Here is a 26208-nt window from a genome sequence, read left to right as displayed (position 1 = left end):
GAGTAAGGGCAAGATATATGAAAGCTACCATGTAGCAGGAGAAAACATTCCTATAAAAGAGTCAGCTACGAGAAATAGTTTGACAACAATGCTAAATAGTTAAATAGGTAGCATGGTGAAGAAGGCCAATATCCTCCATAGGGGAGTATCACTAGTAGGACACCATTATGGGAGCCCCAAAAAAACCAATTTTTTTTGAGAGTATAATAGAACACCTTCTTGTAACCATATCAATACTCAATTAGAAAAAGTCATATTTTATCCACATATAGAGCAAACCATTATGCATGATGTAACTAAGATGTACATGTTAGGATGAAGAATTTACAAACCATGAAGTGAAATACCATCTAAGTGATGAAAAACTCCAAGTTCTAATAGGCACTTTAGTGTTTCACTAATATGTGCATCATAAATTTTGTAATCCCATGTAGCTTACAAGGTAGTGTCAAGTCAGAAAAAATCAATCAAGTAACATTTTCTACAGGCAGTAACTAATGCTATTCAAACAAACCACAAAAGAGCTTTAGATAAAGAATTTATCCATGTAATGGTTTCATCATTATAATCCTTTGAAACATTTTTTATATCAATAATGGAAGAGAAAAAAAGTAAAATGCATTGGTTCAGTACACGCTCTTTGTGTTGATCCTTACTCATTCATTATTTTCATGAATTCTAATGCCAATCCAAACACAAAGTAATCCAAGAATGAGAGTTTCTCATTGAGCAAAATCATGTACCCCCCAAAAAAAACCAGTTTCTAGAATTTACAACTCTAATACACTCCTAGAACGAACAAATAAAAGAACCACTAGATTTAGTAATAAAACTAGGAAGCAATCTCGATGTCGAGACTTCCATATCAACTATTTTTGTGGTGGGAAATAAGACTATTAGAATCCACAAATGCTCAAAAGGTGGACCACCAATAAAAGCCCCCACCTCTCACAAATATTCATTAGTACCCATACCACCTTACCCTTCACTCAAATAAGGAGCTGAAATGAGCAAGCAGTAACTCAAGGCTAAGTGAGCGATAAGTCCCTCATCTTATAAACAAAGTAGGTGGATAGAAATTTCTAAGCCAACCACCTCCTCACTGTAAGTTTCTTGCATGCCCAACATCTTGCGACTAGGTAGTCTCCTCCAATAGGTCTTGAAAAATAAAGGACATAATAGAGTAGTGAATGATGTGTGGTATAGAAGCAAATTGCATGCCATACTAGGTGAGAATCCTCTAAAGGAGCCAAAGTTCATAGATTGCAGATAACAATGCCTCCATCACTATGGAGAGATCATGGATAATAGTGTGAGGTGGTGCCATCATATAGAGTTAGAACCAGGCTCATGCGAGAAAGAAGAAATTATACTTATTTCATGTTGGGATGAGTTGGATTGCTTGAAAAATATTCTAGAGCTAGACTCATAGTAGTTGGCCAAGTTTAGATGATCAAATGACCAGATGAAAACTTTAGACTTCACAGGACCTGATGATAGATTCATACATCTAGATGACCATATGATAGAGTCAGACTTCAAAGGGCTTGACATTAGACCATAAGAACTAATGAAATAAACTAAAATAAAAGAATCCAAACTATAAGACATGGAATAAGACAACTAAGAATGTATATTTAGATTCGAACTAAGGTCCATATTACAATGGTTCAAACTCAAAACTCTAGAATGATTGAATAAAAGTTTTAAATGATACAATGATTGACAATAAGCACTCCTGAGCTCTCTACGCTCTCAAGTATAAGATACAAATGAGTAGAGTAGCCTTGTGTAGCCTCCCAAATAGGATTAGTGGGCCCTATCTGTAGGTAACCACAAAGGACTTTGATTGCTTGGCACAATCGTATAGTATAGCAGGATTGATGATAGCTCTACCACGTAACTTGAACAACTTCTAGGTAAAATCCCACGCAAGGCATATCTCTAAAGATTAATTCCCACCTTCTACATCCTCCTTCCCTTTCTTGAAGTTTTTCATTTACAAAATTCTAGACTTTCATCTCCTCCACTTGCCCTTTTGTTTGTCTGGAGGCTTCTTTATCTCAAGTCTCTAAACCATTTGATTTGTGCTAGAAGTTGCATTTTCCTTCATCATTATCTCTCAAAATGGCCTCTTGCTCTAGGCGATCCCTTCTTTTTGTCAGTATGTCCACTTCATAAGGTGTTAGCCAGTGCCAGGTCTTCATGTCTTGATCATAGAGACTCTTCTTGCCCTTTCTCAGTCTTGCCCTGGCAAGCTTGTGGCAGATGGATGTAGTTTGTATCACCCAGATGGCTCTAGCTAGTTGGTTTTGATCGATATCTCAAATAAAACTTCCTAAATCTTTTGGAACTAAGGCTATGAAATAGCTTTGCTGGCTAGTTCCTTCTTATAAATTTTTGAGGCTTCAACGACAAACAATTGAAGTAAATTTTTTGTATGGTTTATTAGCTGGATAATCTTTTCATTGATTCATCATTCCTCTAAATTGATGAGGTAATCCTTCATCTCTAACACCGTGTCTTTGTTTTTAGTGTCATTGAGAATGGACTTTGAGTGATTTGCTCATACCTGTCTACTATCTAAATGTACCTCATTTTATCTCCAGGTCCATTGTAGATTGGATACAAAGCTGGGTAGAACCTAGGAAGTTCATATTCCTTCATTGGCAATGCATACATTAGAATCGAGGAATTTGGTACAAGCTCTATGTAGTTCATGACTATTTTGTTTTCAACACATTTTTTGAACAATCCTAACTGGATGGGATAAGCACTTTACAGAATGTTCTTGATATTTAACTAATATTCTTGTTGGCCTACCTTGGTTGCTTGATTTTGTATTTTCTAATATAGTAGCGATCATGTGATCAAGTATTCGACAAAAAATTTCCTATTTTGTAGGGTTGCCTTGAGCTCAACTCTAACATCCTTCATACACTTATGAGATGGTATGTTGCCTAGAAATATTTCCAACTGGATTCTTAGACTTTGGACATTCATAGTAGTCGTCTTTCTAAAAATAGGACTACCATTGGATTTTTGCTTGTGAAATCACATATTTTGGAATCCTTTCTAGTACTTGAATAGCATTTGGATGAGCAAGTAGTTGAAATTCTCCATCATCATCATATAGCTTCCCATTTAGCAACCATTCTTTCATCTACAGTAAACAACATTTCAAAGAGCTCAAGGTCAAAATAAGCATGTTCATCATTATTAAGATATCTCTAGATCTGGAGCTATTTTTCTTTCCTTAGCTTTTTATTTATACTAAAACACTAATTTGAAAATGTGGAGTTAGTGTTTGTATTAGTCTCTATTTGAATAGTCTTCCCCTTATTCTATGTGAAACCATTTTCTAAGGAGTATGATTATCCTGTTGGTCAAGGGTTTAGTCTGGTTATAGTTGTCAACTGTTTGTTTTGCCTGATCCTTTTGCATCTGGTGAGGCGGTTGAGGGGATGCATGAGGTGTATGATCTATTGACTAGTGCCTTGCCTTTGATTTGAGACATCTGGATTCTCATCATCATCATCATCATCATCCTTCTTAGACGAGTCATAATCGTCTATAGTTTGATCCTCCTTGTTGTCATTATCTTCATTGTGGCTTGCTTAAAGGTAGAAGTGCCTGATTGGCTAAAGCACTTATATATTTGGTGGAATTCTCCTCTAGGTCCTCTTTCATATTTGCAACCATATTTTGTGGGTCTGCAAAATTCAATAATAGGTTGCCTTTAGAGTCTGTGATATCTACTAGAGACTGGTAGATATACTTATCCATTGTTGATTGTTTCATTACATGGTGGGTCTCCTTCAAATGATCAATGGCTGCTTTCTTTTAGTATAACATAGATCGGGACACTTTTAGTTCTTTACCTAGATTCCATTTCTCAACATTTAAATTAATATAAATAATTTTCAATTCTTCAGCTTGCTACTCTAGTTCTTTAATGGTACTCTTGTGTTGTTTGTTCATTACTTGCTCCTCTATCAGAAATTCTTTGCACTGAATGACTTCAATGTTCCACTTGTTTGCATTATGGGTATCTTGTTCCAACTGTTGCATGAGATGGTCGATGTTAGAACTATTTTTCCTGGTGAAGTACTCATTTGGTTGAGGGAAATAACAATAGTGTTCTAACCGAGCTCAATAGTGGAAAGACATCAATGATGGTGTTTGCATCAGTCTCATACCTCAACACAAGTATACAGTATGGTACATGGCATTTTAGTGTAGTGTCGATGAATAAATCATCCACCAATCAATGGTTTTGCAAGTCCTATAGTTTGTCAAGTAATCTTTGAACTATTTTTGCAATGACTATGGTCTCATTGTGGTAGTTGTGTTAAATTTTTGTGTATTCTTTGTTTGGCTAGATTTGTCTTGTTGTCCCACCATCATTGTTTGTCCTCATTTCACTTGATGTCATTATGCATGTTACAGTCCACCCTTGCATTGGACCCGTCTATCGTTGCATCTCCCATGGCTCCATCTACCTTTGCATTGCCACTATCAGCCCCATCTACCCTCCCATTGCCATTTTACACCCTCCATCACACCCATCAAATGCCATTGCAATGATTTTTTTTTGGTTGCAGTAGCATACCACCTGTTAGGCGGTGCCACTGACGGAGGAGGAAGTGGAGGCAATGGCCGATGTTGAGGAAGAAGGTTTAAAATACTTATACACATTTGTATTTTTTTGTTAATCACGCAAAAAATTGAATCTTCAATTTTACCCAATTATATTGTTTTGCCTAGAATTTTGTGCCTCAATTGAAACTTCAATCATTGAAAAAAAAAGCACCCCCCCCCCCCCCCCGGCTTGTTGCCAATGCCGGAGAGTTGCCAGAAAAATTGTGTGTCGGTGTGGAACAATTTCAACAGCCGTCCGACACCATGACAAGCCCGGGGCTTTTTTTACATGATTTTTTTGTTGCACTGAATATATTGCATAATTGTTTTGTTGCATTGAATAGATTGAATATTCGCATATGTTTTATATTCACACGTCAAAACTTTATTCACTATTTGAAGTCTTTCCATCGACAGAATAAACCATTTGAAAAAGTTCAACACTTATAGGAGCTGAGATCTTAACAAGAACCAAGATAACAAGAAAAAGAAGCACTAGGCACTCGTATATATACAATTGAAGACAATAAGAAATTTCTTGTACAAACACTTCTTGTCTACTTTGAAGTTTCTATTGTCTGCCCACTAAGACAAAGAACATGCTCACGCTGACCACATATAATTTTGATGCATAACACAATGTGCTTCAAGTAAATCTATGAGGGATATACTCTCAGTTCTTATAACCACGCATAAACTTGCACAATCATGTCCCCCCTCTCCTTTCCCCTCCCCCCACTGATTGCATTGCAATCTAATACTAATGCTTCTTAGGGTGGTGTTATCTTGTCTCTTATTATTCTTCTTATTCTCTCTCTCTCTCTCTCTTTCTCTCTCTCTCTCTCATATTCACACGCACACGCGCGCACACACACACACGCACACGCACACACACATGCGTGCACACACACACACACACACACACACACACACACACACACACACACACACACACACACACACACACACACACACACACACACACACACACACACACACACACACACACTCACACACTTACTTTGCATTGTATTGACTTGAACCTTGATTTTAAAATTGCTCTATTTTTTTCCCCTTGCGGCTATTTCTATTGCAATTGAGTAGTGGAAATATTCTATAAATGTGTAAAATACATATTTCATTGGTGATTAATCATACAGTGATTGAAGGGATTAATTTTTTTCATTTGAAAACTTTTGTGTAGTCCTACAATTGGGAGAGACTCTTGTAGAAAAGGGAGAGGGTGGCTTATGATCCCCTTTGTAGTGATCAAGTGAGCTCTGTGTCAATCACAAAGGACTTTGATGACAATGATCTTTAGAATTATGAACAAACATTGGCTTGGGGTTGTCACCAAATGAAGTAGACACTCACATAGCTAGGCACGAGGTAGCTTTTGAATTGGTTCCATTTCATATTACCCAAACTAGGGCATCTGCATATGAGTCACTTTCATATGGATAGAGGAGAAGACATTCTCAAAATTGCAAGGGTTTTTAGTTGTTTTGAGTTTTGTTTAGTGCCTTTGTGTAGATTCATTCCATATGCACACATACATGGCCTTAGATTTATGTTTTTGGCTTGAAAGTTGCATTTTCTGGTTATATAAAGGAAAAAAGTGCCTTTATAGTTTCTATGCAAACATGCCAAAAAGAATAGACACTAGCGATAGGTAATCGTTGATGTTTCAAAGTACTTTTGTGGAATTCAAATATTCCTTTTTCTTTAAAGTGTTTAATGATGTTTTAGAATTTGCTTTGTTTGTGAAAATAGAAAACATTATTCACACATGGGACCCACTTTCGAAGGACATAAACAAGAGTATGAAAAGAAGTTAGCACCCCAACCACAATTAGAGCCATTACTTGGTAGAATATTCTACATGTGAGAAGGAAATTATAGGACTATTGTGTGGCAAGCTTCAGTTAAAGAAATGTTGTCCAATAGCAAAGAGAAACATTGTAGGGTCTTATACATGATCATTGACCTTATAAAGGTTTCCAAAATAGCATGTTTAACAAGCTTGTAACACATGAATTTGTGAGTGAGTCTTTACTATTTTGTTTTTTGAATAAGCATTACATGTTTGAATGTCAATCAACTTGCGAATATGAAATTTAATATGACCACCCATCATCTCATTTGCAAGATGAATTGGTAAACTATGCAAAAAATTTCTTTGTGGATCATGAGTAACATCTTCATGCATTGCTAAAGAAAGATCAAAAATCGATTGACACTTTGAACAAGAGAGCCACAAAGGTAGAGGAGCCATGACATCCCTCTTACATGAAGATATCTAGCTATATTTTTTTTAAAATGTGAGTGTGTTTGTCATTGTAGCTCTTTTTTGTGTGCTTTAATTGGATTTTTTTTGTCAAAATGTATTAGTTTATTTAAAATGTTCAAATGTCAAAAGAGCTACTCATTAAACTAGAGAGAAAGAAATCATTGATTTCTAGAGAGGACTTGAAAAAGAAAGAGTCTAAGATCACAAATGATCTTTATTATAAGTATTTAGATTGTGTTGGGAAGGTATATAACCACCTTCTTATGTTTTCTTTGATATATGGTAAGGGGTGAATTCAATTGACTAATGTTGTGCTTTGGTAGATTCTCAACATTGTTGACCCAAGGCTAGGGAAAGATTGGTTTGATAATGTAATGAGCCTTCAATGGAGGGAAGACAATTGGGTCACTCTTGAAAAGCTAAACTTGATTTCTCTACATGATGCTTTGATAGAAAGTAAAATCTTGTGGGCATTTTTGCTAGAGGCAAGCAAGATCACCCATGTAGCTTATTGCATGGTAAAAGGAGACAACAAGTTTCAAGGGTGAGCATCTTATTGTAAATGGTTTATTAAGGAATTTGGTTAATGTTTGTGTTATTGGTCTAATTTTTCTACATGCTTGGTATCAAAGTTGGCTAAAACAAGAGAGAGCTTTGCAGAGGATCTTGGGTAGATAGATCTAGCAAGCCTAGAGGGATGTGCATGGAGGGATTGATAATACTCCCTCATGCACCATGGAAATGTACGACATCAATATTATGATAGAGGGAAGGAAGTTTTTATTTCCTCTAGAGGTTCTTTAGAAAACAAAACTTAAGATGAGGAGTTGCATGCCTTGAAGAGGATTGGCTACTACTGCATGGCTTCTCGACAACTAGTTTACTGGTATTGGTTTGATCATTTTGGCAGTCTAACAAGTGCTTAAACTAGTGTTTCATATGGCCTCTTGTTGAGCTCTTGTTTGAGTTTAGCATAATTATTTGCTGTCTTTCAGAGATACTTTGCTCACCTCCTGACCATGCATCAGATTGCTATGATACCTGTGCTTGGAGTCACATTGCGAGAGATGACGGATGCATTTATCCACCACCAACCATGCATCAACGCTTAAAGTGGGAGCTTGAGCATTATCTTTGGTGGATTGACATGGATAGAGGCCATATTATTTCTAGAGAGAGAGAGAGAGAGAGAGAGAGAGAGAGAGAGAGAGAGAGAGAGAGAGAGAGAGAGAGAGAGAGAGAGAGAGAGATTTGCATGATGTGCATTTTAGAGGAGCCATGTCCACAGATTTTCCACCACATAAAGCCATGGATGTTGCTAATCCACCATCTCGTCCTTTGCCATTTGACCGACTACCCAGATTTGTAAGTTGAAGTCATCATCTCTTTAGCATGTACCCTAAACTTTGGTAGATTTGCAATTTTTGATTGTTTTGGCACTTATTTCTAAGTTGAAGAAAAAAGTTTTTTGGATAAGGACCAGTAGGTATTAGATGTAGACCATGTGACTGATGATCCATCGTCTCTCTTGGGTATAATATTGTTGGTTTTGTTGTTGGAGTCTTGTTGTCATGACTAGGTGGATTATTTGTATCTATATACAATGTCTGTGTTCAATTTTAGAGAGAATGGGGACACACAAAGATTGCAAATTCTTCTACAGTTTGTCTTCAAACCATTGCATCTTCAACACATTGTACAATTTGGTTACTAGGTGTATTACTTTGCTTGGTGACTACATTACGATTGTTGGGGATTTTTGTTGTGGTGTGTAGTCTAGATCAGGGATGATTGTAGCCTTGATCTTTGTCAACTTGCTGCTTGGATGCTATCTTCACTTGCCATCACCTCAGCCTTCATGGGATACATATATAGAGGATCATGTACGATCGATTGTTCATTTAAGACATAGTACCTTGACCAACTTGGGGTGGCTACTTGCGATGGCATCCCGTATAGGTATAAAACCTTTCTTAGATATTGATGTTGTCATTAATATGTTTATTCTTTTTAATCATTGATGTATTATGTGCTTGTAGGAGACACAATCTTTTGGATTGAGATATTTTGCAAGGCATCAAAGTTGATATTCAATGATGTGTGGTGGTTTTCATCATGCACCTTATGGACATGTAGAGTCATCCGACGAGCAACATGAAGTGGCCTCTCTATTTTTAGTTTCATGGTAACTAAGCGTGAATGTGCATTTTTTTTTCATTTTCTTTTGTGTTTTCTTGTTTTGTGACACTTCTATCATGTTTCTATGCCATAGACATAGACCTCCCCTACCACTTTACATTGTAGAGAGTGCTCCTTGTTTTATACACTACGGATGAGTACCATGGATAGCACTATGTGCCACTGTTTTCTAGATTCAACTTGAGCCCTTATGGATTTTGCATTGCCATGGAGAGGGCCATACCAAAAGATCCATTCTTTTATGGCATGTTTTATTGAGTTGTTGTGTTGTCCTAGGGGTGTGTACCTTGAGTTTTTTTGTGGGACAACTCTCATTTTGATACAACGTTTGGCCTCTGGTCATGCATGTGATCTCTAGATTTAGACGAGGCACATATTTTGGCTTGCTTGCAACCTTGTGTTGCCCCAGGAAGCAAAGGAGAGAGGGCACAACAACATCCACAGATGTGGGGGATGAGGGAGATAGACCCATGGGTGGGAACCCTTTTGATGATTTGTGATATTCCCATCCTCAACTTACCATATGACATTTATAAGTTACATTTCTTTTGTTTGGGTCATGTTGATGGACATTTGTGATTGATTATCTTCTTGCTGTCTTCCTTAGCATTGTATGATACATGGACAAAAATTGATATTGTCATTGTAGGTTTTTGTGCACATCATGTTATGGGCATGGTTTTTTGTTGAATTGAAATTTCATGTGTATATTGTTTCATTGAAGTGCATTACTAGAATACATTGAGGCAGAGGAAAGATGTATGACATTGGACCCATGATATGTTTGTCGCCCAAAAGATAGGCCTCAAAGATGACATCTCTTCATAGACAATGAGTGTGCTTTAAGTTAATAACTTCTATGAAACCCCTGAACAGGGATGTAATGTGGCTTTGACTATTGATCTAGAGAGTGGTTTTGTAATGTTTTTAGAATCTCTATCTCCTAGTAAGTCTTGCATATATTATTGTGTACCTACTTTTTTCTCTCATGTATGCAAAGATGTCTCCTCTATAGAGTGCATGTTGTTTGAGTGTAAAGTGTCTCTTCCATTGTCATGTTATTTAGTTTTCAACAATGGATAACCCTCTTGCATGTTTGCAATTCACTCTAAGAAGTAAAGAATGTCCAAAAAGACTTGCTTGATTATTTTGTTGCTCAGAATACTCAATAGCCAATTTGTATACCTCTCGTATATCCTAATGTATAGGATCATTGGTATGAACTCTCATTCTAGCTAAATTGTACAAGAATTATTCATATACTAGAGAATGTTTTGCAAATACTTCCAAATACCTAGAGCATGTTGTCTTTTAGACATGATGTTATCTTGTGTATTTTTCTTGTCTTAAAGTGCAACACATGAAGTCTAAACACAAGGCCTTCTAGGGGAGGGTCAAGACACTAGAAAGCAATCAATCTAGCTTTGTACTATGGTTATGATCTTCAACTTAAATACCTATTAACATGGAAAATCATTCATCCCTTTTGGCAAAGTTACTAGGTCCAAAGTCTGACTCTTCATCAAAGAATTTATCTTTGACTTCATAGCACTCTTTCACTTAAGCTTGTCATCATACAACATAGTCTCATCATATGAAGGGGGTTCATCATGATCCGTCAACATAATGTAATCTAGGCTTAACACATACCTTTCAAGGGGACTAGAAACCCTCATTGACCTTCTCAATGTAGTAGGCTCTACATGAGGAATTGGTTGTTCCACTACTCGATGTAGTGCCATTCCTCTTTGCATGGCCATAGATACTAGGAGCACCATTCTACACACTTTCTTCACCATGTAGTCCATGGACAACCTCTCAACTTAGTTCATGAATAAGTGGTGAAACATCCTAAAATATAACCTTCCTCACCTCGACCTCTTTGAGAAATTTTTTGTTTTCTTCTTATATAATAACACATTTCTCCTAGAGAAACTATAACCACAAGTGATAACCCATCTCACCACTTTCTCCATATCCAATTAAAATGCACTTTGTAAAATTTGGCCCAAAATTTCAAAGACTCATAACAAAAGACTCAAAACAATCATGTAATGCCTTTTGGCCACTCCAAGCTTCCTCTAGAATGCCAAGATCAAATTTTCATCGGAGATCAAGTGATCAAGTGAATTCAGTCTTAAAAGCTTTAGTCCAAAGTTAACAACTTAGCATGTGAAAACATGCTATGAATTCTCTTTCAACTTGTGTGATTTATTTTCTTAGCAAATCCATTTTGGATAGGTATATGAGGAGTAGTAAACTCTCTCCTTATTTTTTTATGTAGGCATAATCAATATAATCTAAATCAATGTATGACTCACAATAGTGTCAATTCAACTCAACTTTCCCTACTCCATCTATACATGTCCTATGGAGAAACTATGTTAAGGGGAGCTCTAGTGACCTAATCCAGGTCATACTAGGTAATTGGGCCCCTAGTGATTGGCTTTTAAAAACTTCATCACATCCTCACATAAGGATATACAAACATGACTTGAGACTAATGCCATAACATCCCAAAATCAGTACCAGACGAGCATATAGGGTAGCATAAAACATGAGAGATAGACCAAAAACTCCTAACATAGTAGACATTCATCAGCTTAACACTAAATTGAACAAGAAATGTTGAAAAATTTCAAGATTTCACCTTAACTAAAATCAATCTCAAAATGCATCAGAGGTGTCAAGAGAGTATACAAGTGCCAAGAAGGGTGTCAAATAACCATAAAATGGAATCGCATTGGTATCAAATCACTCGAGAGGCTCTTTCTTCATTGTGTTGCCTTACTTCCCACAAAATAATGCTACTAGAATGACCTACAAATGGTTTCCAAGTCCAGAGGGGTATGCTACTTTTTTAACCTACATCTCAACGTAATATTCTAGCAACTAAATTATGAAAAGGCTTTCCTAATGTCTCTAAAAAAAATAAATTCACTACCTACATAGTACATATAAAAAGTGTATGGTGAAAAGAAACTCTCTAGAGCAAAGAAAATGCAAGAGGAAAGAAAAATAAGAAGAAAAACACAAATTTATAAGGTGCACTCAACCATCTCTATATGTATGGATACCAAAAGTCTTTTGACTTTCCACTTCCATGGGTCTTTTCATTTCCTAAACTCACCCTTCACTTATCCACTTGAGATGTTTTGAAAGGATTTTTATTTTTTCCGAGATTGGGGAGACCTAATAGCAACAATTCAGTGCATTGCCTTATTTAGTTTTAAAAACACTAGTCCTTGCATCAAGACCTACCACTAAAACAAGTCTTGGCCAAAAATTCTTCTTTTGCCCCTATCAAGTCAAAATAAAAAAAACATACCAAAAGCAGTAGTAGAGGAAGAAAATTGCATTTTTCCCCAGCTACCAGCTATGGGAGTCAAAAACTTTACAACACTTGAGACAAGGGTTCTACTTGAACTAAAAAAGCAAGCCATCAAATCAAAATTGAATTTGGACTCATAGTGTGAGTGTGAGGTCAAATCACAGCTTTCAGACTGAGAAATTACTAAAATTGGGATTAAAATCAAACCACTTGACCAAACAATGTGAAATTTGGTGAGTGTACTCTTGAAATAAGTTTAAACACTTGGGAATTGAAAAAAGTTGAAAAACATCTCCAAAAGAAGGAGGTGGGGTTAAAATCACCTTTTTTCTCCTAGCTACTTGCTAGAAAGGAGGCTTGATACAAGGATTGATGGGATTAGGGGAAATTATAAAGAGAGCAATTTATAATGAATGCATGCTAATTACAATGCTTAACTACAAAGAGATTAGACTAGAGCATAGACTCTAAATAAAACTAGATTATGATGCAAAATTGAACTTGAGAGATTAGTACAAATGTTAACACAATTTTTAGCCATGAGGTAGGCTTCAGAATGACATAATCGATCAGGTAAATGATAACCCTACTAGACTAGCGACCTTTCCCACCATAGGATTTAGAACAAAGCACAATTCCCAACAAGCCTCCCCTTGGGCTTTGGGATAGACTAATACAATGAAGACTCACAACTATATCCACACAGAATGACAAATAGTATCCACACATGTTGACAATATCCACAAAGGACTACATATCCACAAAGGATGACACAATATCCACACAGGAGGACATAACCTTCCCTTAAACCAAGGAATGAAATAAGTATTCAAAATGCTTCTCTTCTTCAGTTGTTGCATCTTCCTCCATCGGAACAGAAGATATTTTGGTTGGGACTCAAAGCAGGTCTTCTAGTGGGACCCAGTGAAGTGTGACACTAAAAATTGAGTGTTTCCTCTTATTGTGGCTCATGCCTTGGTTGTAGTGCAACTGCATTGAGCTTGGAAGCCCATTATTCTCGATACCTTTGCTTACAAACACGATGTCCTTCTTGATCTAGATCCCACAAGTGTGTTCGCATTGGTGCATGGTGACATTGTGATAATTTTGCCACAGACTTATAGCTAAGAGCTGCCATTGCTGTATTGAAAAAAAAGGGTTCTTGATGCAGCTCAATCAAGCATGGAAATAGCCATTCAAATTAGTTTCTCAAGGGGATTGACAATTGAAAACCTCATGTGTGTACAGGCACATGCAAACCTGTTGAGCACCAAAAACAAACTCGACCTTTTCACCTTACACAAATATGCATGCACACAAAAAAATTGCACCGTGTGTATGACCTCTCAGAAGCCCACTATAGGAGCTTCTTGTAGCCACAATGTTGAGCTCGGTGTACCAAAGCTTTGATGCTGAGAATGGCTTGCACAATTGCTTACAATGAAAATTGCAAGTCTTGAACTCGCTTAATGTAGCTTGAGGATTAACACTTTGAAAATGCAGTAGAATCCATTGAATCTGGTGTGAAGATTTTGTAATCTCAAGCTAACTAGCCTAACTAGAGCGTCTGCAATTCAACCCAGCATGGCTTGGTAGTGTAGCAAAGCAATAGCACTATGGTGTACTGAGGAGAAGCTTCTTGTTGCAGAGCATCAACAATTCAACCTAGCATGGATTTGTAGTGCAACAAAGCAATAGCACTGTGGTGGGCATGATCCTAGCGTGGGAAGGGCCTTCCTTATGTGATTCTTGAGGTCTCGAGCTAAGAGCGTGTATAGTTTGAGTGTGAAGCTCGCCAGGGTCAGAGTTGGAGAAGGTGAATATGATAGATTCTCTCCAAGAATTTGAGGAAAGGCCAATTTTTCCACCAAAGGTTGGTTGAGTAGGTGTAGTGCTGAAAATGCTTCCTTGCCGAAAATGTATCTCCAAATATGGCCGAGATCTTCCACCAAAAATGGGCGTCAAAAAATTAATTCCTAAAAAATGGCTTGACCTTCAAATGCCTTGCACCAAATGTGCCAAAAGGTAGCTCCTCCACAAAAGCTTGACCTTCCAAAAAAGTGATAATCCTCCAAGTGGCTACTAATAAAAAAGGCTTATTAAAAATTGAATAAGACTTTAATTAATGCACCTTTCACCTAGTCACGCACCTTCCTCCTAATTAATAGAGGGGAGTGGAGCATGCTCATGCCCAAATAATGATTAGGAAAAGAGATTATTACTAACCTAAAGAAAATTCATGCAAGGAAAATATGCAAGCGACTAATGCCTAGGTAGAACCATCGGCTATGATACCAGCTGATTGGATTATGGGAGATTATAGAGAGAGGCATTCATAAAGAAGACGTGCTAATTACAATGCTTCACTGCAAGAGATTAGACTAGAGCATAGATTCAAAATAAAACTAGACTATGATGCAAAATTGAACTTGAAAGATTACAAGACAACTCAATTTATAGCCATGAGCTAGGCTTCAAAATGACATAATCAATGAGGTCAGTGGATAACCCTAATAGACTAGAGACCTTTCCCACCACAGGGTTTAGAACAAAGCACAATTCCCAACAAGGATCACCCCTATTAAAGTCAAACTTGAAAAAAAAACTCTAGAAGTAGATGAAGAGGGAGAAAATCACGTTTTTCTCCCAGCTACCTGAAAGAAGAAGAACTTTTTGCCAAGCTTTGGACCAGAGGAGGAGCTTGATGCAAGAATCACATCATAAAGAAAAAAATGAAATTGGAAATTTGCACATCAAGCTAGGCCAAATCCAAGTCAGAAGTGCCAAAAAATGCTAAAAATGGCCTAGATCACTCAAACGAAGTCAAACCTGAACCAAATTTGTATCTATAGAGAGCGAGGGACCTAACCAAACATAAAATGATTCATTTTGACAAATTTGTGTTGATCTAAGGAGAAAATTGCAAATTTTTCTTGAAGGCTGTTGAAAAGAGTTAGAATCAAATGAGATTTGGTGTGCTCATAGACCTTGGTGTGACAAACCCACTGGTCTTTAAAAATCAAATTTGAACACTCAAATCACATGATAGGCTCAAAATGGTTAGAGAGGGACTCTAAAACTACCAAAACATGGTTAGGGGACCTTCTAAAACTCCAAATTGAACCAAATTTGGTGAGTAGGCTATTCATAAGGTAAGGAACTCAGCCAAAGTGAAAAAAATTAAAAAAGATGTCAAGCAAGCATCTTGAGGAAGAAAATCATGTTTTTCTCCCAAGTACTCTTGAAGGTTGTTAGATTGGGCTCAGATTTGGTGTGATTGTAGTTCATGATGTCTTAAGTGCACAATCAAAATTTGGTGTCATTTAGACATTTGGAGTGCAAGATCTAGGAACAACAATCTATTAGGACATGCTAAAACCGTTATTTTCTACGTTTTCCTTGACAAAGAAAGATCACAACTTGAAAAACAAGGTATACTGCGAGTGGGGAACCCAATGAGCTCAATAAAATTGAAAAAAGTTGGAAAAAAAACCTTGAGGGGAAAATCACATTTTTCTCCCAACACCTAACTTCAGGAGTCAAAATTTGACACGACTGGGTGACCTTGTTGTGCATCTCTTGTACATTGCAATGATTAACTTTGGGCAAAAAATACCCAACAAGTTACAATTTGTTTTGTGTTGCGAGTGAAATTAGTTTTCATGAAATTAGGTCATACTTTCACATACGGACTTTGATTGCAATTTTTTTTTTTATCAAAACGTATCTTGCAAGTGGACCTAGAGATCTCAGAGTAACCCTTGACCTAAAGGTATGCCTATCCTTTTGTTGAAAGGTTTTAAAAAATGTGGTTTAAGGCCTCAAATTTCCTTTTTTGAAAAGGGTGTCTTGAACTAGCTTTTTGACAGTTCTGGAGAAAATGATCAAAGTTTTGAACATAGTTTTGAACCTTTTCAATCTTGACCACTTGGGACAACTGAGAGAAGACTTTAGGAACAAAGCAGAGTTGGGGTTTCCAACATAACACTGCCTGGAAACATACCATTCAAGAGCTGACAACTGTAATTTGAAAGAAGAGCTAATTTTGCGGGTTGGCTTAACATTTTTGCTTCTTTGAGAGTATACACAAATATCACACAGGTTCTAGCCAAGAACAAAAGATTTAAATGAGTTCAATAGATTTTGGACAAGCGAGTTCAAGAATTTTTACAATTTTTGGAGAGGGCGTTAACGGGTAACAAGTTGGGTTTGTGCAAACACTCAATTTGCTATTAGTTTCATGCTTTTAAGGTCTAGTAGATTTTATAACTCAAAGGCTACGTCCGAGAGAGAGATATTGAGAGTATCATCTCATTAGACGAGGGGATCAATCACCTTCTTATAGCAAAGCCTATGGAAGTCCAATAACATATCATTGAGGACTACATGTCTAATGCAACTTTAGAGTCTTCTTGTTTCTACAAAATGGCTTCTAATCTACTTAAGAAAGGATCTAAGATAGCTAGTTCTATCCGTATGCCACTAAAGGTAGTGGATTACAAGATGACCTTAGTGTACCAATTTGACAACCAAATTGGGGCAAAGATCTATGCAGATCCCTATAATCACTTTGTTTGTCGAATTGATGATTCATCCGATTGAATTCATTGAATAGCCAACTGTGAAGTATCTAAATGATAGATATGTGGATTGCATTGGTGTCACTTTTAAAGTGGTAGAGGATCCAAACCTAGTAGACAACCTAGGATGAGTGGTATATGAAAACCAAAGAGATGTACTGGTCAAAATCATGGCCATTGCCATCTTTAGAACACCTCATGCAAGTCCATTTCTTGAAAAAAAAACATGCCTTGACAGATGATACATCTATAGCTCTCTATTGGACAGACATAGGAGACGATATCAACATGTATAAAGGAAAGCCCATTAGATATGAGGAGGTCATGAAAGAGAAGATACTATATGTTTTTTCTTCAAGCTGTTTTGATCTCATACAAAGTTGGATACAAATTTGAGTAGTATCAAGAAAGGATTTTTGAAAGATCACTTTTCATGGGATTCAAATGATTGACCAATTGACCATGCCCATCACCTTGAGTGTAAGCCTAGAGCCAAGAACCTTAAACCCCACAACTGGATTTGTTTAAACACCTACATCTATTTAGTAGACAATTGCACGATCTATAGAGAGGTATCTTAGGGAATAGATATAGCTTCAGATGACTCATGAGCTATAGCTAGTGATGCAAATATAGTGAGGACAACATTGATACAACAACAAGTGAATATGGATCATCAGACTTTGAGAATCCACAAAGAGTACCACCATTAAGCCATTGCTTGACATGTGGACAAGATCATCCGACGACACATCAATGTCTATGTTGCCACAACAATATCCTACATAGAAGTGGTATGACATTGAGAATAAGCGGACAAATCATACCATTGAGGGATGCTACTACAATAAGGGTCAAGTTAGGAAAGGGCCTTATTAGCCTAACCTACAATACCAGCCTGACCCACCAGTGAATCCTAATTATCAATAGAATAGGCCAGCACCACTAACACCGAGATATGTATCTAGACTAGTGAATCCACAACTAAGAGTTGAAAGATGAGTGCTGGGCCATCAACTATCACTACCAAGTGAAGCCCAAGTAGCTGTGAGATATGTGTCTCTAGACCAATACCTAGAAAAGAATGACTTAGTGTCCATACACATGTATTGAAAAGATGAAAGCTAGGGGAACCACCATACATATGATCCTAACCCATCAGTGATCTAGAGTCATATGACCATGACAATATCGCTTCAGCCTTTAGTAATCCAAGTGAAGGGCTTATGTTGATTTAGGGAACACTAATCTTCATAGCCAATCAAGGAGAGGCTAAAGAAAACGTGTATCCTTAGAAGACCATCTACCCAACAACCGAGACAACAAGGAACCCTACGACCTGGTTTCAAATGTCAAGGAGACCATTTGGCTAGAAATTTCTCAACTAACCAAATTGATGGTGCAAACAAATTTTCTAATTGTTGATTTGCAAGTAGTAAGTAGTGTTTCACATGGACATTATGATGAATGTGGAATGAAACATTATTACTAGGATTGTCCTCAAAACCCAGACAAGAAAGGAAAAGTGATAGTGAACATTGTAGAGGTTATCCCCTCTTCAAGTGGTTGTGATTTTGATGCAAACTTCCAATGAAGGTGGTAACAAGAGCGCAAGCCAAGGAGAAAGTGACAAATGAGAAAATTAGTGATGAATCTAACAAGTTAGTGAGTGTGAAATTGGAAAAGAAATCTGCAAGAGATAGAGTTAGGGATCAATATCATAGGAAGCTAAAGGTTGTTACAATTGAGCTATCACAAGCTTGAGAGCAATTAAAACAATAGATAAGATCGTCATCTAAATATTCTTTACCTGAGGTTCTCCCTTTGGCTGATGCCTGTGGTATTTCATATTTGAGGTTCACCCTTTGATAGTTCATTCATTGGTAATTTGATGTTGAGGCTCACCCTTTGACTATTAGTCTATGGTATTTGATACACAAGGTTCACCCCTTGACATCTATTCATTGCTTCATTTAGAGCAATACTTGATTGAGTTTTTGCCCTTTTGAATAGTGTAAAAGGTGATGGATTTTCACTATTGTCATGCTCTTCTTGTCTTAGTTAGAGGGCCTGCTAACAAAACTCTCTTTCAATTTTGTAGATATTTGGATATGTGGGTTACACTTACCTTTTTGGTTTCCCCTTTTGAGGATATTATGATGAGCGGTGGAAGTTCCCTCTGAGTATTTCATGTAGAGATCTCCCTCGTCTCCAACAAATTTTGAAGACTCCTAAATTTTCTCTATTTTCTGCAGCTGAGGGTAGTTGATTCCCTATCGAGGAGGTCTGTCATCACTATTACTACTTTTGGATATTTATCAAATTTTCTTATGTTTTATTCCGAAAAACCATTCAAAAGAAGCAATGTAAATAGAACTTTCCTTTATCCGAAAATCGTATCTTTGTGCAACTGCACTTTTTCATCAGTAGGAATTAAACAAGCGTTCAAGAGCATCTTGACCAAGTGACTTGCTATTTTACCCCCCTTTCAAAGCCAACAGAGCCCTATCCGTAATCGCATCAATGATGGAACCTCTATTTCATGTAGTCAAAAATATTGGCAGCATGGTTTTAACTTTTTGTTTGATTCTACGTTCTGTTTGGTTCACTCAGTCTACCCATCATTCGGGAATCTAAGGTAGTCCCTTCATGTAACAACAAGAGATGGTGATTCTAATTTCCTTGAACATGGTGGAATCTACATATGATGCACCAATAAGGTCCACACTCACGTCAGGCTACATGTTGTCAAATTGGATTGTTTAATTTGGCCCGCTCATGTTGTTTTTGTCTATGCTTAGCCTCGTATTGCCTAATGATGTCCCTTGTCCGATCTTTGCATGATTTGCATGGTAGTTCTTGTGATGGCTCTACACAAACTCTTCAAATTGCATTGTACCAGCTTTGCACACACTTCCAGATGGTTAGCAACTAGTATATAGTATACAAAACTTGTAGATGGTTGGCAATAGCTTTTTTAGCATCTGCCTGCAGCTATGTGCAGACACTACACACACTTGAAAATGGTTAGTAGCAGCTTCTTTAGCACCTGCCTTTAGCTATGCACACACTTGGGCACACTTGCAGATGAAGAGCAACATATTCTTCAGCACTTACCTAGACTAGCGAAATGAAGCTTTACTAAAGTTGAAGGAGAAGGAGCCACCCTTCAGGCCTGACTAACTTGAGATCCCCAATCTCTAGAAAAATGAAGCAAGAAAAGCGTTACACACACACACACACAGAATGAAGTTGCTACTCTGTGGGATCCAATCATAACAGGTTCACTACCACGTTCTTGGGTCGTTACACACCCATTTTTTAATGAAAATGTTCTCCCAAAAAATGTACTTTTTTTAGTGCTAGAATTTAGAAACCTATGTCCGAGATAGCGCTTTTCAGTATGCTTCCACCCTTAGTTTTTCTTGCTCTCATTGCTTTTGTTTATGCTTAGCCTCGTATTGCCTAATAATGTCCCTTGTGCGATCTTTGCGTGAGTTGCATGGTGGTTCTTGTGATGGCTCTACATAGATTTTTTAGATTGCATTGTACCAGCTATGTACACACTTCCAAATGGTTGGAAACTATGGAGACACTTGTAGATGGTTGGCATTAGCTTCTTCAACACCTATCTTCTGTTACCATATACATGTGGTAGTGATGTGTGTGAACACACTAGGACCGCCAAGGCATTTTTCCCCTCTTTAGGAGGTTTTTTCCCCCGTGCATTGTATATACGCCCATCACTCTAGGGCTATCTATCTTTCCATTGCACACTAAGTAACACACTCTCTATTGTGTGCCTTGAGCTTCCTTCATCTTTTCCAAGATGTGTGTGTTTCTCTGCAACCCTAATTCCAACAATTGGTATCAGAGCAGGTTACATCCTCCCGGGCTTAGTCGCCAGCTGCTTCAGCACATGCCTGCTCACTTTCTCCGATTTCAGTGAGGTTTGGCGAGCAGTTGCAGGTCGACAAATATTTCGAGGAAGCTAGTAGAGCTTAGTTTGGTTAGATTTTTGATTCGGGCTCATTTCGGCCTCCATTTCCACTATAGGCAGGTCTGCATAGGCAATTTCATCATTTTGTGTTGTCAGTGCCATTTTCTGCATAACAGGTGCCTTACAGTCTTCTATGGTTTGTGCTATATAGCAGGTGTTCCTGCTCCATTTCTTCTCTTTTCGGGCAGTTTTCACATCAGGTGCATCATTTACCATGCTGTTGAGGACAGGTTGATGGGGACAATTTCCCTATGTGGGCTTATATGATGCAGCACATTCTTGTGTCAAAGGGCATCTGGAATATTGTCCAGGGCATTGATGTACGTCCTAGTTCTGAGGATTTAGGCGATGTTGAGGATGTTGCAGGTCTTGCTGCAAGGATTGCTGCTATTAGAGTTGTTTTGCCTAAGGCAGAACAAGCTCGTTGGGATGTAAAGGATGCGTAGGCTCATGCATTGATTGCATTTTATGTGAAGCGCACCATTGTTCCTCACATTCATTTAGCAAAATCTGCAAAACAGGCTTGGGATATTTTGGCTGGTCTTCATGCAAGTCGCAATGAGACTATAATTTCTTTGATGCGTAAAGAGATGGAGTCAAAGATTATGCATGAGGAGCATGATATGGAAACTTTTCTTGCTGGTGTCAAGGATATCAATGAGCAACTTATTTTTGAAGGTGAAGTCATTTCAGACAGTTCCCTTGTGCAGACTGTTCTTGATGCCTTACTAGATTCTTGCCAAACTTTTGCTAGTACTTGGAGACTTATGACCCAAGGAAATCCAGAAGTTGTCAAGTTTGATGCATTATGCACATTGTTGTTGCAAGAGTCACTTTCCAGAAAAAACAGGACTAGATAGCGTGCACTTGAATAGGCGTTTATTACTTCTCAAAGAAAGGGTGGTAACATCAATGCAGCCACTTCTTATGGTTCTGTTGCTAGTGGCAAAACTTCTGTTCCCAATGCTTCTGCTGGCTGCACTTCGTCTGGCAATTTTGGTGATAAGGGCAAAAAGAAGATGCATTGCCATTATTGTAAAGCTAATGATCACTTGATCAAGCAGTGTCCTAAGTTGAAGGAAAAAGAGGCTAAGAAGAAAGAGGGTGGTTCCACTGCAAATGCTGGTTCCACTACAAATGCAGCCATTGTTGAGTCTTCTGTGAAAGGAGACTGTAATACTGATGTTGATGCATAATGGGCTTTTAGTGCAGAGTGCACTTACAATCCAGCTATCCATGATGCATGCATGTCAGTTGCTGCAGATTGACATGTGTTGTATTTTGACAGTGGTGCTACAAAGCACATTACCTCACATCATGAATTTTTCACCTCTCTTGAGTCTGTCCCTCATGGGAATTCAGTCACTTGTGCCAACAATGCCTCTTATCCAGTTCAGGGAGTTGGAAAGATTGTGCTTACTGCTACTAATGGCAGTTCTTTCACACTTGTTGATGCAGTTTATGTACCTGAGATCAAGAAGAATCTTTTGTCTCTATCTGCACTTGCTAGACTTGGACTTGTAGTCAAATTTTTGTATGACAGATGTACAGTTCATGATTTCAGTTTTGGTGATGAAATTGTTGCATGTGGCCTTTTGTGCCGTGGGCTATATAAGCTCACTTTGTATGACAAGTGTGGACAAAATTTTTCAAATGCAGTTTCAGATTCAAGGGCTATTTCAAATGCAAAACTTTGGCATGCACGTTTTGGTCATCTGAATTTTTCCAGTTTGCTGCGTTTGCAGAAATCTGATATGATTACTCCTTTGCCGTCTCTTGAATCACTTGTCAAACACGTTTGTGAAGGTTGTATTCTAGGTAAAATGCAGCGTTTCATGTTTCCAAAGGATGGTTCAGTTAGGGCCACATGCAGGTTGCAGCTTGTGCATAGTGATGTTTATGGGCCCATGCAAACTCCGTCCTTGAGCAATTACCTTTACTTCGTAACTTTCATTGATGATTGCTCCAGGCATGCATGGGTATTTCCGCTTAAAGTGAAGTCCAAAGTGTTTATGTGCTTCAAACAATTTCCGACTATGGCTGAAAATGTCTCGAAATGTACTATGGGCACCCTCCGTTTCGATCGAGGGGGGGAGTATATATCTCATGAATTTAATGCATTTCTGGCTAGTCGTGGGATAAAACACCAATGTGCAGTGCCTTATACGCCTCAACAAAATGGTGTTGCTGAGAGGAAAAACAGGTCACTTACAGAAATGGCATGATGTATGGTCAAAAGTCAAGCTTTGCCGCATTCTTTTTGGCTTGAGGCCATCATGTGTGCCACTTATGTACTAAACAGGTGTCCTACAAAAGCTTTACAATCTATTACTCCATATGAAGCATGGCATGATAGAAAGCCTTCTATTGAGCACATGTGTGTTTTTGGCTGTTTGGCATATGCTTTGGTGCCACAAACATAGCGCAGAAAATTGGATGATAAGGCTGTCAAATGTATTTTTGTTGGTTATAGTGCTGAAAGAAAAAGTTACAGGTTGTATCATTTGAAAACAAAGCGTATTCTGGTTTCACGGGATGTAGTGTCTGTGGAAGATTCTGTTCAGCCCTTGCTGTCATGTACTAGAGACAGTTATGTAAGCTCACAGGATATTTATGACACTTTGTTGCCTCTATTTAGTGGTGGAAACATGAATGTAAATTCCAATGAGGCAAATGTATAGCCTATGGGGGTTTTTGAAAATGTTACAGATCAGCCTATTACTGATGTAGATGTACATGATGTACTTGACGAGGAAAGGGCTGAAAATGAGCAGGCTAGAGGTATGCCAAAATGGCTAGTGCACACTTTGCGTGACAAATAAATTGGATGCACCTTTGTCTAGTCGTACTCGTTCAAGCTCTCACCATGCATCTTATGCATCAGATTGTTATGCTTTGGCTGTGTCTAGCTTACATGATGTTGAGGAGCCTTTGTCTTTTGATGAAGCACAAAATTTAGAAAATTGAATGGCTCCATGCAATCAGAATATAATGCACTTATAGAAAATGATACATGGACTTTTTGTGATTTGCCTCCTGGCAAAAAGGCCATTGGTACGAAGTGGGTTTACAAGTTGAAACGCAAGCCGGATGGTGAGATCGATCGCCATAAGGCTCGACTTGTTGCAACGGGTTATGCACAACAAAATGGCATAGATGATGAAGAGACCTTTGCTCCCACTTGTCGTATGACTACTGTGAATTTTCTATGTGCATTGGCAGCTCATTTTGGTTGGGATGTACATCAATAAGACATTGTTACTGCTTTCTTGAATGGTGACATATTTGAGGAAGTTTATGTAGCGCAGCCTCACGGTTTTGTCAAGAAAGGACAAGAGGACAAAGTGTGCAAATATAACAAGGCTTTGTATGGGTTGAAGCAATCTCCTCGTGCTTGGTATGAGAAAGATGACACTCATTTGGTCAAACAAAGCTTTCGTAACAGTCCATCAGAAAGCACATTGTATGTAAAGCGTGAGAGTGATGTACTTCTCATTGTAGTTCTTTATGAAGATGATTTGCTGATCACTGGACCAAATGAGAGACATATTGCTGAATTTAAGGCTGATTTGAATGCTACTTTCAAGATGAAAGATTTGGGGCTCTTGCATCATTACTTGGGTATAGAGTTCGAGCAGTGTGATGGTTGTATTGCCTTGTGTCAGAAAAGTTACATAGAGACATTGCTATGTAAGTTTGGACTTGAGGATTGCAAACCTATTTCCACTCCCATGGAAATAGGTTTGAAATTGAGTCCTAATGATGCTGGTGATCCTGCTGATGTCACTCTTTACCAAACTGCTATTGGATGCCTCATTTATGTATGCAACACGAGGCCAGATATTCAATTTGCAGTCTCATAGGTCAGCAGATTTATGCATAGCCCAGGGTCTAAGCATTGGCAGGCTTTCAAGAGGATTTTCCTCTACCTTAGTGACACAATACTTTTTATCTTGGCTTGTTTTATCCCAAGGGGGGATCATTGCCGCTAGAGTTACATGCTTTTTCGGACTCATACTGGGCTGGTTGTTTTGACACACGAGTGTACACAAGTGGTTTTTGTTTCATGCTTAGCAGTTCATGTATATCATGGTTGAGCAAGAAGAAACCTATTGTGGCCACTTCGAGTTGTGAGGTTGAGTACAGGGTAGTCTTCACAACTACGGTTGAGTGTGTATGGCTCAGATGCCTTATGGATGATTTGGGTGTTGAACAAGACACTGCCAACAATATCTACATTGACAGTCAGAGCGCATTGGCAGTTGCAAAGAACCCAGTTTTTCATGCTCGCACAAAGCACATTGAGGTGCATTACCACTATGTCAGGGAGAGGCTCTCAGCAGGGAGGATCAACTTGGCTTATGTGCCAACACAGGACAACCTTGCAGATCTTTTCACAAAGGCATTATCTTGTGAGAAGCTCGAAGCTTTCCGCAAAGCTTTGGGCTTACTTCCCTTTGTGGACTGATCATGTCCTCAGGGCATGGCACTTCCCTTTACTCATGTGCCAGCTCTTGTTGACCGAATCACTCCAGGGGGGATTTGTTATCATATACATGTGGTAGTGATGTGTATGAACACAGTAGGACCGCCAGGGCATTTTTTCCTTCTTTAGGAGGTTTTACATCACTCTAGGGCTATCTATCTTTCCATTGCACACTAAGTAACACACTCTCTTTTGTGTGCTTTGAGCTTCCTTCATCTTCTCCAAGCTGTGTGTGTTTCTCTGCAACCCTAATTCCAACATCTTCGTCTATGCAGACATTGCACACACTTGCAAATGGTCAGTAGTAGATTCTTAAGCACCTACCTCCAGTTATGGAGACACTTGCACACACTTGCAGATGGTTTGTAATAGCTTCTTTAGCACCTACCTCCAGTTATGCAGACATGAAGGAGAAGGAGCTATGTTCATGTCTGACCAAGAAGCAATGCCCTATCTCTAGCGAGATGAAGCAAAAGAAGCATCACACACACACACACACACACACACACACACACACACACACACACACACACACACACACACACACACACACACACACACAATATGAAGTTGCTCCTCTGTAGGGACAATCATAACAGGTTCACTACCAAGTCCTTGAGTCGTTACACACCCATTTTTTTTCAACGCATTATTTAGAATGGAAACGTTCTCCCATAAAAT

Source organism: Adiantum capillus-veneris, chromosome 19 (assembly GCF_014529385.1).
Source record: "Adiantum capillus-veneris isolate H3 chromosome 19, ASM1452938v2, whole genome shotgun sequence".
Taxonomy (NCBI): domain Eukaryota; kingdom Viridiplantae; phylum Streptophyta; class Polypodiopsida; order Polypodiales; family Pteridaceae; genus Adiantum; species Adiantum capillus-veneris.
This window is presented reverse-complemented; position numbering follows the sequence as displayed.